General features: G+C 40.8%; 1 pseudogene; it reads right to left on the bottom strand.

Annotated features, from left to right (window-relative positions):
- Window positions 1-406: 406 nt before the first annotated feature.
- Window positions 407-11,240, bottom strand: LOC115102463 (histone acetyltransferase type B catalytic subunit-like; annotated as a pseudogene).
- Between the last annotated feature and the right edge of the window lie 2,141 nt (window positions 11,241-13,381).

Raw genomic sequence — 13,381 nt, 5'->3', positions numbered from 1 at the left:
ATTCAGAGATTTTACTTGTTACAACTGAAGTGGAGGGGGGGGGGGGGGAGAATTAATCTGGAAACCTTGATTTGGTGACAATGTGCAAAAGTATCTAGAGATGGCTATTCATCAATGTGCAAAAGTATCTAGAGATGGCTATTCATCACAGCGCTCTGGACAAGTGGGCAGTGCAGAGGCAAAGAGGTTTTAAATTGAAAACCATAACGCTCATTAGCTCAACACTCAGCCTAAAGGGCAATCAGAAGTTGCATTAGCCACAAGAGGGTGCCTGAACAAAATTATATCTGTAAATTGATTAGACTAAATAGAGTAACTGATATTAGTAACTGCATATTCAGCCCAGTTGAACTCCACACTGTGCTTAAAAGTACAATTGATCTGGTAAATCAGGATGCAGTTAACATTAGGAATACATTAAGTTTAATACGGTAGTTTACCAAAACATTGAGAAAATAATAATTGTACATTGTACCAATAACAGTACAATAGTAGCTACCGGTACAATAATCATCACAGCGCAATAATTATTACACATTGTCCCAATAACAGTAGAACACGTGAATCTGAAATGACACTTCAGAACAGCATCAATGAATAGATCAACCCAATTGATCAATGTACAACAACAAAAAACATGTCATTTATTTCAGTACGAAGTGCTTAAAAACCTACATGTCTTCAGGAAAAACCTAGATAGATATTTGAGGGGGAAAAAAAGAACCACCATCTCTGTTATTTTCTATATCAAAAGGAGGCATGTTCTGCACAGCCAGACCGTACGGATGGTGTTCCTATCACCTGTGAATGATTACCAATCACTAAATCTCACACAGCGTGATTACACACATGGGACACAGTAGGCCTTCCCCAGGCAGCCAGCCAGCTGCACAGCGCTGCTCAACCTCTACTGTATATCTAGGACCATCAGTGGGAAGAGGAGAAGGAGATGGGGTCAGGCCTGGATCAGGCCTGTGCTAGCCTCTCAATGACTCGCCGGTACTCGGCTAGCACCTCCTGGTAGCTTTTCTCCAGCACCTCCTGCTGCAGCGCCGTGTCCATCTGACTGATGTGGGATGCCAGCTCCTCTGGCCGCAGACACCTCATCATCTTGGTCAGCTCCCGCTGGTTCTTCTAAGCACGCAATAAACACATTAACACTGGTTAATGCACTGCGTTTGTGTAAAATCCCTTGGCGTGTTTCCCCCCCAAAACGTTGCATTAGTAGCTTGTGTTAGCCATGTTTTTTTTTTATTGAAGCAAAACAAAAAAATGCTGTATGGTATTTTGCAAATGCGACTGTTTTGATTGCAATTAGCAGCATCTTACATAATGCACGTTCAACTGGCAAGAGAAAGTTAATATTGTTCCTCATATTGCAGACCTGACTACATCTCATTCGTGTCTTAAAACCAAATAGTCAGAAGGGAAGCAAAGGATTCTGTAATTGAGTCTGCAGGAGTGCTGACAGCTTCTGGACATGAACCAAGAGTCCTCACTCATGTATTTTGGGGCCAGTGGAAAAAAAGTTCCCACTCTCTTGGGAATCGGGGGAAGGGAAGTTGAGCAGAGACGTGAAATTCTCCACACATTCACAGAGAGGACTCCGCTGAGCTAACTACAAACTACAAACCTCCCCGAAAACAAAACGGCCTGCTGCATCTGGCTGCCAGATCTCTCCTCCACTCAACAGCCAGTCTCCCAAGGAATTCCTACTTCCTTTTCCACCACACACTTTTTCCCTCTGCAGATATTGGCCTTTTTCAAGACATGTGGTTACACTGCTGACAGCAATCCTCTAATGCAGGGATCAGGAACGAGTATACTCCCCCCTCCCTTTATGAAAATGTATGCACTCACTACTGTGAGTCGCTCTGGGTGAGAGTGTCTGCTAAATGTCAAATCATCAACTAGACTCAGCAGCGGGCAGTCTTTCTTGAGCGGATGGTCGGGGAGCCTGAACATAATTACAACTCATTTGTAGACTGCAAATTGACCTCAAGAAGCCCCAACAGACATAAGTCACTTTACCCCTACCTACATGTACATATTACCTAACTTACCTCTACGGCTTACATTTCTACATGATCACGCGTCTCTCTATTAGGCGTGGGAATAGTTGGAAACAGATTTCCAAAATTAAAACACTTGGAGCTGATATCCAGGTTTTTACATTTTTATTATAATATTTTACTTAAAAAATATATTTTATTTTTGTATTTTTTTACAGTATTTTATGTCCAATGCTGATTTAAAAAAATAAAAAGACCCGCGGGGAGGGGGACAAATTCGGCACGCGGGCCACCAGATGAAGAACCCTGCTATAACGGCTGATTTGCTGGGTTTCAACGAGACACTCAAATTACATGTCATGGAACATACATATGTAAATCAATGTTATCCTGTAAATACAAAATTAGTAACAGTTTGTCTAATCAAATTTCAAAAAGCACAGTAAGAGTGCTAATATGAAATGTGTACTATTTGGCAAGCAGATTCTTTAACTGCTTGAATGTGTGCTGTTAGCAACCTACTTCCACCTAAGTTACTCCTCCCTCCTAATGACATGCAAATCCTGCATAATGACACTGCTCTGAATAGAACTGAATCCTGGGGTAACACTACTGTGGAGGCCTGCAGTGCTCCATTGTATCTCCAATAATAAGCCTTTGGTACTCCAGACATTTTTCCTGCAAATGGGGAATAATCGTTCTCCTGATTCTAGAAAAGTATTGCAACATAAGTTACAAGACGCAACAAGAAGTAGCTCTAAGCAGATAAAGTGTGTGTCACATTCTTGGCCTCATCCTTGGCCATTTCTGAAACCATGTTAATGCATTGTGGGTAGTCATAAGTCGTCAAACACTAAATATTTTGCAAACGCGTGGTATAATCAGTTAATGGGTGGGTTAGGGTTAGGGTTCTACACCAGAGGAAAATAGTTTTGGTATCTCAGATTGTTCTGGCAATTCTCACATAGAAACTTCATTGGGAGGAAGGATGTTTGAAATGCCTCGTACATTTGTATCAAACCATTTCTTTGATAACCATGATGAAAGTGGCCATTTTAGGACCTTTTTAGACCTATACATGCCTCCTGTAAGACCCTATGAACCATACATGATACAGACACCATCTTGGTTTCATTATAGTCCTTATAGTGTGTTCTAACTTACGGAGTATGTCTAGATTCTGAAAGACAAATGTTCACATTCATTTATTCAACATTAAAAATATGAATATCGCATAACGACCCTTTTAGATTTAGTTAATTTTTAAGACATTGTTTGGAACAATATATAAGTACATCAAATTTCCAGAGTGGGCGTTGCTAATTATGAAGTTATGATACATTTTATGAGCACCACCAACACAGTGAATGGGAAAATGGATTCAAAAGGGAACTCCCTGTGCTGATGATTTGCAATCCTAAAGGAGGGCTATGATTGGTTAATGACCTACAACAGGGGTATTCAACTCTTACCGTATGACGTCCAGAGCCTGCTGGTTTTCTGTTCTTCCTGATAATTAAAATTGCACACACCTGGTTCAGCCGGGTTTAAAGCAGTCCCTGATTAGAGGGGAATAATGAAAACAAATGCAGAACTGGCTTCGAGCTCCAGAGTTGAGTTTGAACGACCTATGTCATTTTCTATGTATAAATTGGTTATATCATTCAAAATAACAGAGAGCCACTCTGGACATGTGATGCGTTTGAAGAGTATATTGTTACAAACAATGTCTAAAAACAAGACAAATCAAAAAAGGATAGTTTTGAGATATTCATATTTATGTTGGACAAATATGTCTTTCAGAATCTAGACATACTCCCTATGTTAGAGCACACTATAACTATAAGGACTATAATGAAACCAGGGTGTTGTCTGTATCATGTATGGATCATAGGGTCTTATAGGAAGCATGTGTAGGTCTAAAAAGGGCCTAAAATGGCCACTTTTATTATGATTTGTGATACAAACGTAAAAAGCATTTCAAACATCTCCCAATTAAGTTCCAATGTGAGAATTGCCGAAACAATCTGAGATACCAAAAATATTGGACTCGCCCTATTATCAAATGAAATCAACTCTGAATTGATCCCAGGTTGTATAGTGCAACTAACAGCCATTCACAACTAATGAAGTCTATTGGGAAACACATAGACATTTACACAGTAGACACAATCTGCTCATTCCATTTGATTAGAAACTAGAGCGCAAGGCGGACACTGCAAAAAGGACAGAGGAATGCATTTCACTGGAGAAGCTACGGTCCTTTCTTTTAAACATACCTTGGTCGGGCCAAATCGCCTCTTTTTGACTTCCAGACGGTAATCTCTTGCTTTCGTCTCAACGCTCATGTCCGTCACCCTCAGTCGGAGGATTCCATACACTCGTCTTGCGTGTTTCTGTAGGGGGAAAAAAACAGGACAGGGCCATTAGTGCCTTTAAGAACCCGTACAGTCTGTCTCCACAATCATCTAGAAAAGACAGACGATTTCTTAGCTTGGTCGAGCTATTCAGAACCTTCTTGAACAAATCTGTGGTGCCTGAAGCTTCATGAAAGTGCCATGGCGGAGTGAGAAACAACCATTTGGCAAAAATGAAAACATGACGCAGAATAAGTGCAGTAAGATAAGGTCAGTGCCTACCCTTTTAAATAAAATGGTACATGTTCCCTCTAGGACTGGAGAGCCTTGGGTTAATGAGTGAGAGAAGTACAGTAATCAAATGTATCCTCCTCTGGGCTCTAGGGTTAAAGCTGAGGTTGACCTTGTTAATCTTTAACTTCTCCCTGGCCTCTGTGGCCATGTCGTCACTGAAGCTCAGAGGAAGCTTGTCTGTGGCGAATGACGGCAGCGTTTGGCAGAGCTTGACCAGAACGTAGTCTCTCAGCTTCACGTAGTTCTCTGAGGGGTCTTCAGCTGCAAATAACAGAAAACAATAAATTAGACACAAGCTTGAAATTCCATTTAAAAATAAAAACATTACATGAAATGTTAGGTATAGTCAATTTATGTTTTATCAAACTGTTCACATCAACCACCCCAAGACATCCAAGGCCACAGTTTTCAATACAGGCTTATATTCAAATCCCACTGATTCCTGAAACAGTCCAATAATTACACCATTGTCAGAGTATGATTGTGGCTGCATGTGTCAAGCGCAGTTCTGCGAAATCGGCTTGCATTGGCATTTTACCCAGCTCCCACTGCGGTTTTGAAAAAGATTCACTACAGCGCAACATGGAGAGGATTTAAAGCCACCTGGAATTTTAATAAAAAAGAGACCAAAATCCAGCAGTAGCTGGCCTACCTGGTTAAATAAAGGTGAAATAAATCAAAAATTAAATTCAAAGACCAGATTCAAAGTAGAGAAAAATAAGACAAGAAAATAGGAGTGCCCCTCTGCTGGACAGGAGAGCGGATGCTTCTTTGTTATTTTCAAAATGAGCTGTCAGCTAAATCTGGTGCACCGCATCACTTCTCATCTCTGAGACTTGTGTTTTGTTGTACATCGTCCCTGGCAAATGAAGTAAAATACTAAATAAATTCATTTAAATTGTCCTACGCAAATCAATTATTCGGGTGTAAAGGCTTTGCATTTAACCATGTAAATACATGTAATCGTATGTGAAACTCTAGCACAGTTATAGCCTCCTCCCCAAAATGAAACATGATAAGACATCAACTAATTTTGTGTTACTTACATTAACACACACAGTCTTGTACAGCTTAACCTTGTGGGGACACAATTCAGTCCCATTCAAAACCTATTTTCCCTAACCCTAAAATCTAACCTTAACCCTAGCTCCTAACCCTAACACTAATTCTAACCTTAACCCCCAAGAAATAGCATTTGACCTTGTAGGGACTAACAGTTAGTCAAATTTCTGTTCGTTTACTGTTCTTGTGGAGACTTCTGGTCCCCACAAGTATAGTTAAACACGCCCACAAACACACACCTGTAATGTCCTGTACTTTAGTCCGATTGCAGTAGAACCTGTGCACGGCCTCCAGCAGCTGGGCACCATGACCCTCTCCTTGGAACAGCGGCAGGATCAGCATTTGGCTGTTCAGAAGGACACCAGGCCAACATACACAAAGACATGAAAGAACAGCCTTGCTGACCTCTCAGCCAGACCTATCAAACCCCTCGTCATTCACAGAAAAAAAGGCAACCTTGTATATGACTGATCAGATCTTGATGTTAAGATAATTATCTGAGAGAGAAAGAAAAAGCTCACTTTTGTCATTTATGTTAGCATGGAGTAATGTACATGGCCTTCGGACTTTTTCCACATTTTGTTGTGTTATAGCCGGAATTTAAAATGGATTAAATTGTTGTTTTTTTGTCACTGGCCTACACACAATACCCCATAATGTCAAAGTGGAATAGTTTTTCCCCAAAAAATTGATAAAAAATGAAAAAATGAAATTATTAAATTATTCAACCCAATTTGTTGGCAGTTGTGGCTGCTTTGCGTAATGTATTGTCTCTACCTTCTTGCCCTTAGTGCTGTTGTCTGTGGCCCAATAATGTTTGTACCCTGTTTTGTGTTGCTACCATGTTGTGCTGCTCCCATGTTGTGTTGCCATCATGCAGTGTTGTCATGTGTTGCTGCCATGCTATGTTGTTGTCTTAGTTCTCTCTTTATGTAGTGTTGTCTTGCTTGTCGTGATGTGTGTTTTGTCCTATATTTTTATGTAATTTATTTTGAATCCCAGCCCCCGTCCCTGCAGGAGGCCTTTGGCCTTTTGGTAGGCCATCATTGTAAATAAGAATTTGTTCTTAACTGACTTGCCTAAGTTAAATAAAAGGTTAAATAAAAATAAATACAATTGTTATGGCAAGCCTAAATAAGTTCTGGAGTAAACATGTGCTTAAGAAATCACATAGTAAGTTGCATGGACCTACTCTGTGTGCAATAGTGTTTAACATGATTTTTGAATGACTACTTCATCTCTGTACCCTACACATACAATTATCTGTAAGGTCGAGCAGTGAATTTCAAACAGATTCAACCACAATGACCAGGGAGGTTTTCCAACGCCTTGCAAAGAAAGGCTCTTATTTGTAGATGGGTAAAAATAAAATAAAGTAGACATTGAACATCCCTTTTAGCATGGTGAAGTTATTAACCTTTGGACGGTGCATCGATAGTCCCAGTCACTACAAAGATACAGGCGACCTTCCTAACTCAGTTGCCGGAGAGGAAGGAAACAGCTCAGGGATTTCACCATGAGGCCAATGGTGACTTTAAAACATTTACAGAGTTTAATTGCAGTGATAGGAGACAACTGAGGATGGATCAACAACATTGTAGTTACTCCACAATACTAACCTAAATGACAGATTGAAAAGAAGGAAGCCTGTACAGAATAAAACATATTCCAAAACATGCATCCTGTTTGCAATAAGGCAATAAAGTCATACTGCAAAGAATGTGGCAAAGCAATTCACTTTTTGTCTTGGATACAAAGTGTTATGTTCAGGGAAAATCCAATACAACACATTATTGAGTACAACACTCCATATTTTCAAGCATAGTGGTGGCTGCATCATGTTATGGGTATGCTTGTAATCGTTAATGACTGGACAGTTTTTCAGGATCAAAAAGGAACATAATGCAGCTAAGCACAGGCAAAATCCTAAAGGAAATCCTGCTTCAGTCTGTTTTCTACCAGACACTGGGAAATGAATGCACCTTTCAGCAGAACAATAACTTAAAACACAAGGCCAAATCTATACTGGAGTTGCTTACCAAGAAGACAGTGAATGTTCTGGAGTGGCCGAGTCACAGTTTTGACTTAAATCTAATTGAAAATCTATGGCGAGACCTGTAAATGGTTGTCTAGCAATGATCAACAAGCAATTTGACAGAGCTTGAGGAATTGTGCAAAGAATAAATGGGCAAATGTTGCACAATCCAGGTGTGGAAAGCTCTTAGAGACTTACCCAGAAAGACTCAAAGCTGTAATCGCTGCCAAAGGTGCTACAAAGTATGACTCAGGGGTGTGAATAATTATGTAAATGAGATATTTCTGTATTTCATTTTCAATAAATTTGCTACAATTTCTAAAAACATGCTTTCACTGTCATTATGGGGTATTGTGTGTACATGGTTGAGAAAATAAATCCATTGAATCCATTCTGAATTCAGGCTGTAACGCAAAATGTAGAACAAGTCAAGGGGTATGAATACTTTCTAAGGCACTGTACTAATGAATTGAAATTGAGGGAGCCCTTTTCACTTGATTATAAGAAACGTAACAAATTGTTATGTCATGTCCATCAATACATCAAACAAAATGCTTATTTACAGGCAAAGCTTTTTTTGTTGTTGAAGATACTCATCATTTTGGCTCCCATATGAGTCAGAGCGGGGTTGGATGGTTGGATACATAAGCCAGTAATTTGAGATTTTTGTAAGACTAGGGAGAGAGAAATATATAATTTTCCTCTCCTTTTTTTGTACAAAAGAAAAGGAAGGCACGTGCTCCCCTAGTAATTACCTTACACGTGGTCGGGTTTTGTCTGGATACACATAGTAATTATAAACTGTCATGTAGCCAACAGTTGCGAAAGAGAGTCTCCCCATCGTTATTGTACTTCTCAAATCTGCAGATAAAACACAAAAGGCAAGCAGGACAATTACAGGCACACTCCAGTGCCGCGTCCATTTTCCCCTCTCCATTCTCTGGGATGCTTTTTCCAGTGTCAGCATGCTGGAGCAGCCAGGCCGTCCCGATCCGTACACCTGCTACAACCTGAATACATTAAGCACTTAATTGGAGGACTGCAACTTAGAAGAGGAGAAGAGGGGTAGAGAGGGGGGGGGGGAAATCGGGGTCCTCCACATCACTTCAGTCCATTTACCCATTGTCACTATAAATAGGTGCCAGGATAAAGAAAACACTGGCAGAGGCTCTTTTTACTGTTTGAGATGTCATTCAGTGTTTCAAAAGACAACCGTGTTCAATTCAGCTCTTGCCCTGAAAAAAATGAATGAAAAGGGTTTTCAACACAAAAGGTGCCTCTTGCCAGATCAACAATTCTCCAATAACCAGGGAAAATATAATCAAACTGGCCTGGTAATTGGTAGCGAGCGCCTCAAAGGAGCCTGTTGTTTCTGAATGAGTCAACGAACGGGTTCGGGGAGAGTGACGTTGGTTAAGGAGGGCACCACTCACACGAGAAAGAAGTCCCAACGATCGTCGTCCACATCGATAAAGCTGGCCCGTCTCTATGAACCACATGAGGAAGGTCTGCAGGCGCTCATGGTAGGAATCCAGGGCACGACACGTCCACCTAGAGAACACAGCACATAGCAGGTCTGAGGACAGTCTAAGTCATGATAAATAAGCAGAGCACCCTCCCTTACACTGAAATAACCTGCAAGTCATATGGGCGAAATGGAAAGCACTGTTATCTGTATATAACTACATAAAGTACTCTATATAGTAGGACCAAGGACTAGAATGTGAACCTTGTGACTCTGGTAGGTAAAGTCTTCTCCCTCCTCTACATTGTGGACGTGGTATGTGTGAAGCAGGGTACCGAAGGGTTTGAAGTTGGCCTCTTTCTCCAGCAATGAGGTGAAGTCGTCCGTGTTGCAGCTGAACCCAGCGGGGATGATCTCCCGGATCTTCCCTTCGACATCATCATGCTGCAGGGAGGAAAGAACAGGGTTTACTAGAACATGACACAAAGCGACAGCATCTTGTATAAGGGAAAGTAGCCTTGTGTCTATATTCCATTTCTGTTAAAAAATAATAATAAAGTATGCCGATAAGCCAGATAAGTATTTGCTAGGACGAAAACTGCAATCGTATAACTTTTAAAGTCAATAATGCATTTGAAATAAACAGATTTCTTCAAAATGTTGTACGCGTTTGTTCTTTGATATAGTTGGATCATATAGATTAAACATGTCCACGGTCTTTATTACAAAAAGACCTTACAGAGCCCATCTAGTTTTATGGACTAACTGCTCCAACTGAATAAATCAGGAAATCTGTGGACATTATTTATTTATTTTTCCGCTGCCATGTCTAATCACAGTTCCTACTGTTCGGTCATTAGGCTATGCTTCAGCCCTGATTGACAGAGAACACGAGGAATTAAAGTGGAAGAATACATATTTTTGTGCCACAAAAAGGAGAACCATTAGGCAATTAAGACAGTCAGCAGAGCAGAGACGCCCGCCCCCTTCCCAACCCCTTGGTGAAAGAGCACTTAATTGAATACATTTACTACTTACGTTAAACCATGAATATTTGATGAAGCCCCCACAATAACGTATTTCTGCATTTCACTGGGCAATAAAATGTAATGAATTGATCTCAACTTAACAAACCTCGGGCATCCATAATAGAGGCCTCTCGTCTAATCCTGGCAAGCGCAACTCAATCAAATGAAAGAGCCTGGCAGACAAAGGGCCCCCCCACCCCACCCTTCCCTCTCCCCTGGACTTTTTACTCACTAGAATGTGTGGTTGGTTCAGCTGTGATGTTTGCATTGTATCCATTTCCACAAGGATTGACATGAGAACACTTTGTATTAACTTGCTAAGCAGCCCTTTCACACCATTTACATGCACGATGAGCATTAGTTCTATACCGAGGCCCTTTCTGCTCGTCATAGAAAAACGGGGAAATGAAGAAGGCCCGAACAAAATGCACTACAAAAGGCTAATACAACACACTGCTAATTCCTCTCCTTTCAGACATCAGCTAATATCCAACTGGAAGTAATGCACCTGCAGCCGAATGCCACTTCACCATTGCAATTGTTGGGACTGCATTTCTGAGGAATAAGGATCAGAAGTAAAAGGCCATGGACAAACAAGACATATTGTCCGAGGCACTCTCCGATATACTAGACACTAAATTGCACAATCCCGGATAAAAGAAGCCATAGTTCGGTATAAATGACGTAACAATGCATCTTTAGAAACACTTTGTTCCATCCGAATGCCTTTTATCTTCGGGATATAATTGATCATGTGTACACATCTTATTTAGGAGTAGTGAAAACGTTTTGAAGGTTAAAAAAAAAGAAGAAAAAAAGAACACTGAATCAGATCACGTTGTCCTTCACAATGCACGGATTCTGCGGCTTTGCATGTACCTATAGAGCAAATACATTCAATTAGATCTCTCTCAGGACCCAGAGAGGCACTAACCAGGCCTATTTGGGCCGGGGCGACAACAGGATCGCAAATATTTGTTCCATGGCAAAAATGAAAAGGCAAAGCAGACTACTCTTTGGTCCTTTAAAAACCTTGTGTATGTAACATATTGTGTGTTATAGCTTGGAAAATAAATACACGTGACTGGATGACAACATATTAACGGGTTATTGCCAACATGTTCCTAAAGAAGTTAAATCTGCTTCGCGTTTCTTTTTGCGATTTTGTTTCCTTGACGTGATACTAAGGAGTACCACGATACGGTTATCGTCCCGGCCCTACCCTTTAACCCTACCCTTTAACCCAACTGTGCCATTTTGCTAAACGTCCAAATTCAATGGAACTTTTAATTGCATCACTATCTGCTTAAAATCTCTTATTGGATTTCTTTGTCATACAAAGAATATCTCCATTGACAATGATTTTGGCGGACTTAAAACGTAAGCTACATATTGCAATGACAATCCAAACATTTGTATATTAACAGCTTTGCATTTTAGATCGATGCTCATATTTCATTTACACATCACTGATGTACGTTTCAGATTTCCACTAGTGGATACCCAGTATGAAACAACGACTGGAACAAAAAAACGATGTCCGACTGTGTGGAGTCCATCATTATAGAGTTTGGCTGGTTTAGGGTAAAGGTGATCTCTGACAAGTCTTCCATTAGAGTAGTAGCAGCTGCATGCTGAACTCTGTCCCACAGCTCCCCTCCTCTCCCTCACCAGCTGCACTATACCCAGCCACAGTGAGCACGCACTCACAGACAAACACTCTTCAGATGGAGCCTGAACTCTGCTGCTGCTCCCTAACTCTCTACCCTCGCACCAGCTGCACTAAACCCTTAACGAGGTGGACACTCGTGGGTCAACGTTGGCCTGGCCGTCATCCTCGCTGGAAATTCTCCAGCTTTACATCCGAGTACTGTTTAGTATTGGGAACAGAATAGACAGTTTGGGAAATGTTTAACAAAGGAAACTACAGAAAAATGAATCCAAAACAATTATTTCACTGATGACTGCTCTGTGTCTAATAAAAACAATTGGATTTCCCTGCCGCTATTTGTTCATGTATAATGTTACTACGGTCTATGCACTCAATTAGACAATTGCTTCTCATTGTGACATACTTTTAATGAGTCTACAAGAAAACGTTCAGGTAACACTTGATATTCAGTCTATCCTACCACACCTAGAGATGTAGAAATGCTGTAACTATATTCGGGTAATAAGTTAACATTTTCTTCTTGATATTCTGTAATAATAAAAAAAAACATTCAACTCCATAAATTACAATGTAAAAAGTGTCAATGCAATGGAGCAATTTCAGCTATACTATGTGTAAAGCAAGTGAAGTGTTACTGACCATTACTTTACTAGGATTTATTTCAATTGAAAGCACTATACAGATTAGCTGCTGCCCAGGAAAACTTGGTCAGAGGTTCAGAACTGTAATTTGGGTTCGTTCTGGGGACCGAGTCCTTCGGTGATACATCTCCCTCCTGACAAAACACTTATGGGAAACATGCCCCAGCAGGACATATTCCACTTCCTGCAGACTATCACAGAGCCACTCAAATCAATGGATGAGCCAAGACCACCCGATCCAACTCTGATCCTTCCCTTTAGAGAGGGAGGGATAGGATTAGTGCACCAATGGCCCATGGGGCCTATGATAGACTGGGATTAGTCTGACAAAATATCAGATCTCTTACATATCTGCTGCATAATACCACCACTCAGAGGGAGGTGCTGGCTCACTCCAGAAGGCCCACAGAAACATGCACAAAGCAGCCCACAGAAAAGGCTCCCGAAACAGCTCACCTCGAGCTAAAGAAGGCTGGGAAACTGGACAAGTTCCAGAAGAGGAGCGATAAGAGTACCGAGGGTGTTTTTTTTCACTTGACCGGGAAAAAACTAAGCTTTCGCGAAGATCCAGAGTTTTCCCTGGGCAGGTCACGTGGTTGAGAAATCCTCACGACATAAGAGTTGGGGCCTATCTCTAAATGGAATATAGTTTGACAGGGCATCGCTCTTTTTTTTAACGTAACGCCCGTGTTACTGTGCTTGGGCTAAAGTGATAAAAAAAAGTCATTTCAAATCAACTTATTTACCTCCACGCAGTCAAGGTTTTCTGTGACTCTGGCTGAATATTTAACTTTGAAGAGGGTGATCAGGTTTCC

Source organism: Oncorhynchus nerka, linkage group LG1, assembly GCF_034236695.1.
Source record: "Oncorhynchus nerka isolate Pitt River linkage group LG1, Oner_Uvic_2.0, whole genome shotgun sequence".
NCBI classification, from domain to species: Eukaryota; Metazoa; Chordata; class Actinopteri; order Salmoniformes; family Salmonidae; genus Oncorhynchus; species Oncorhynchus nerka.
The sequence above is the reverse complement of the archived record's forward strand: the minus strand, read 5'-3'. Positions and strand labels throughout refer to the sequence as shown.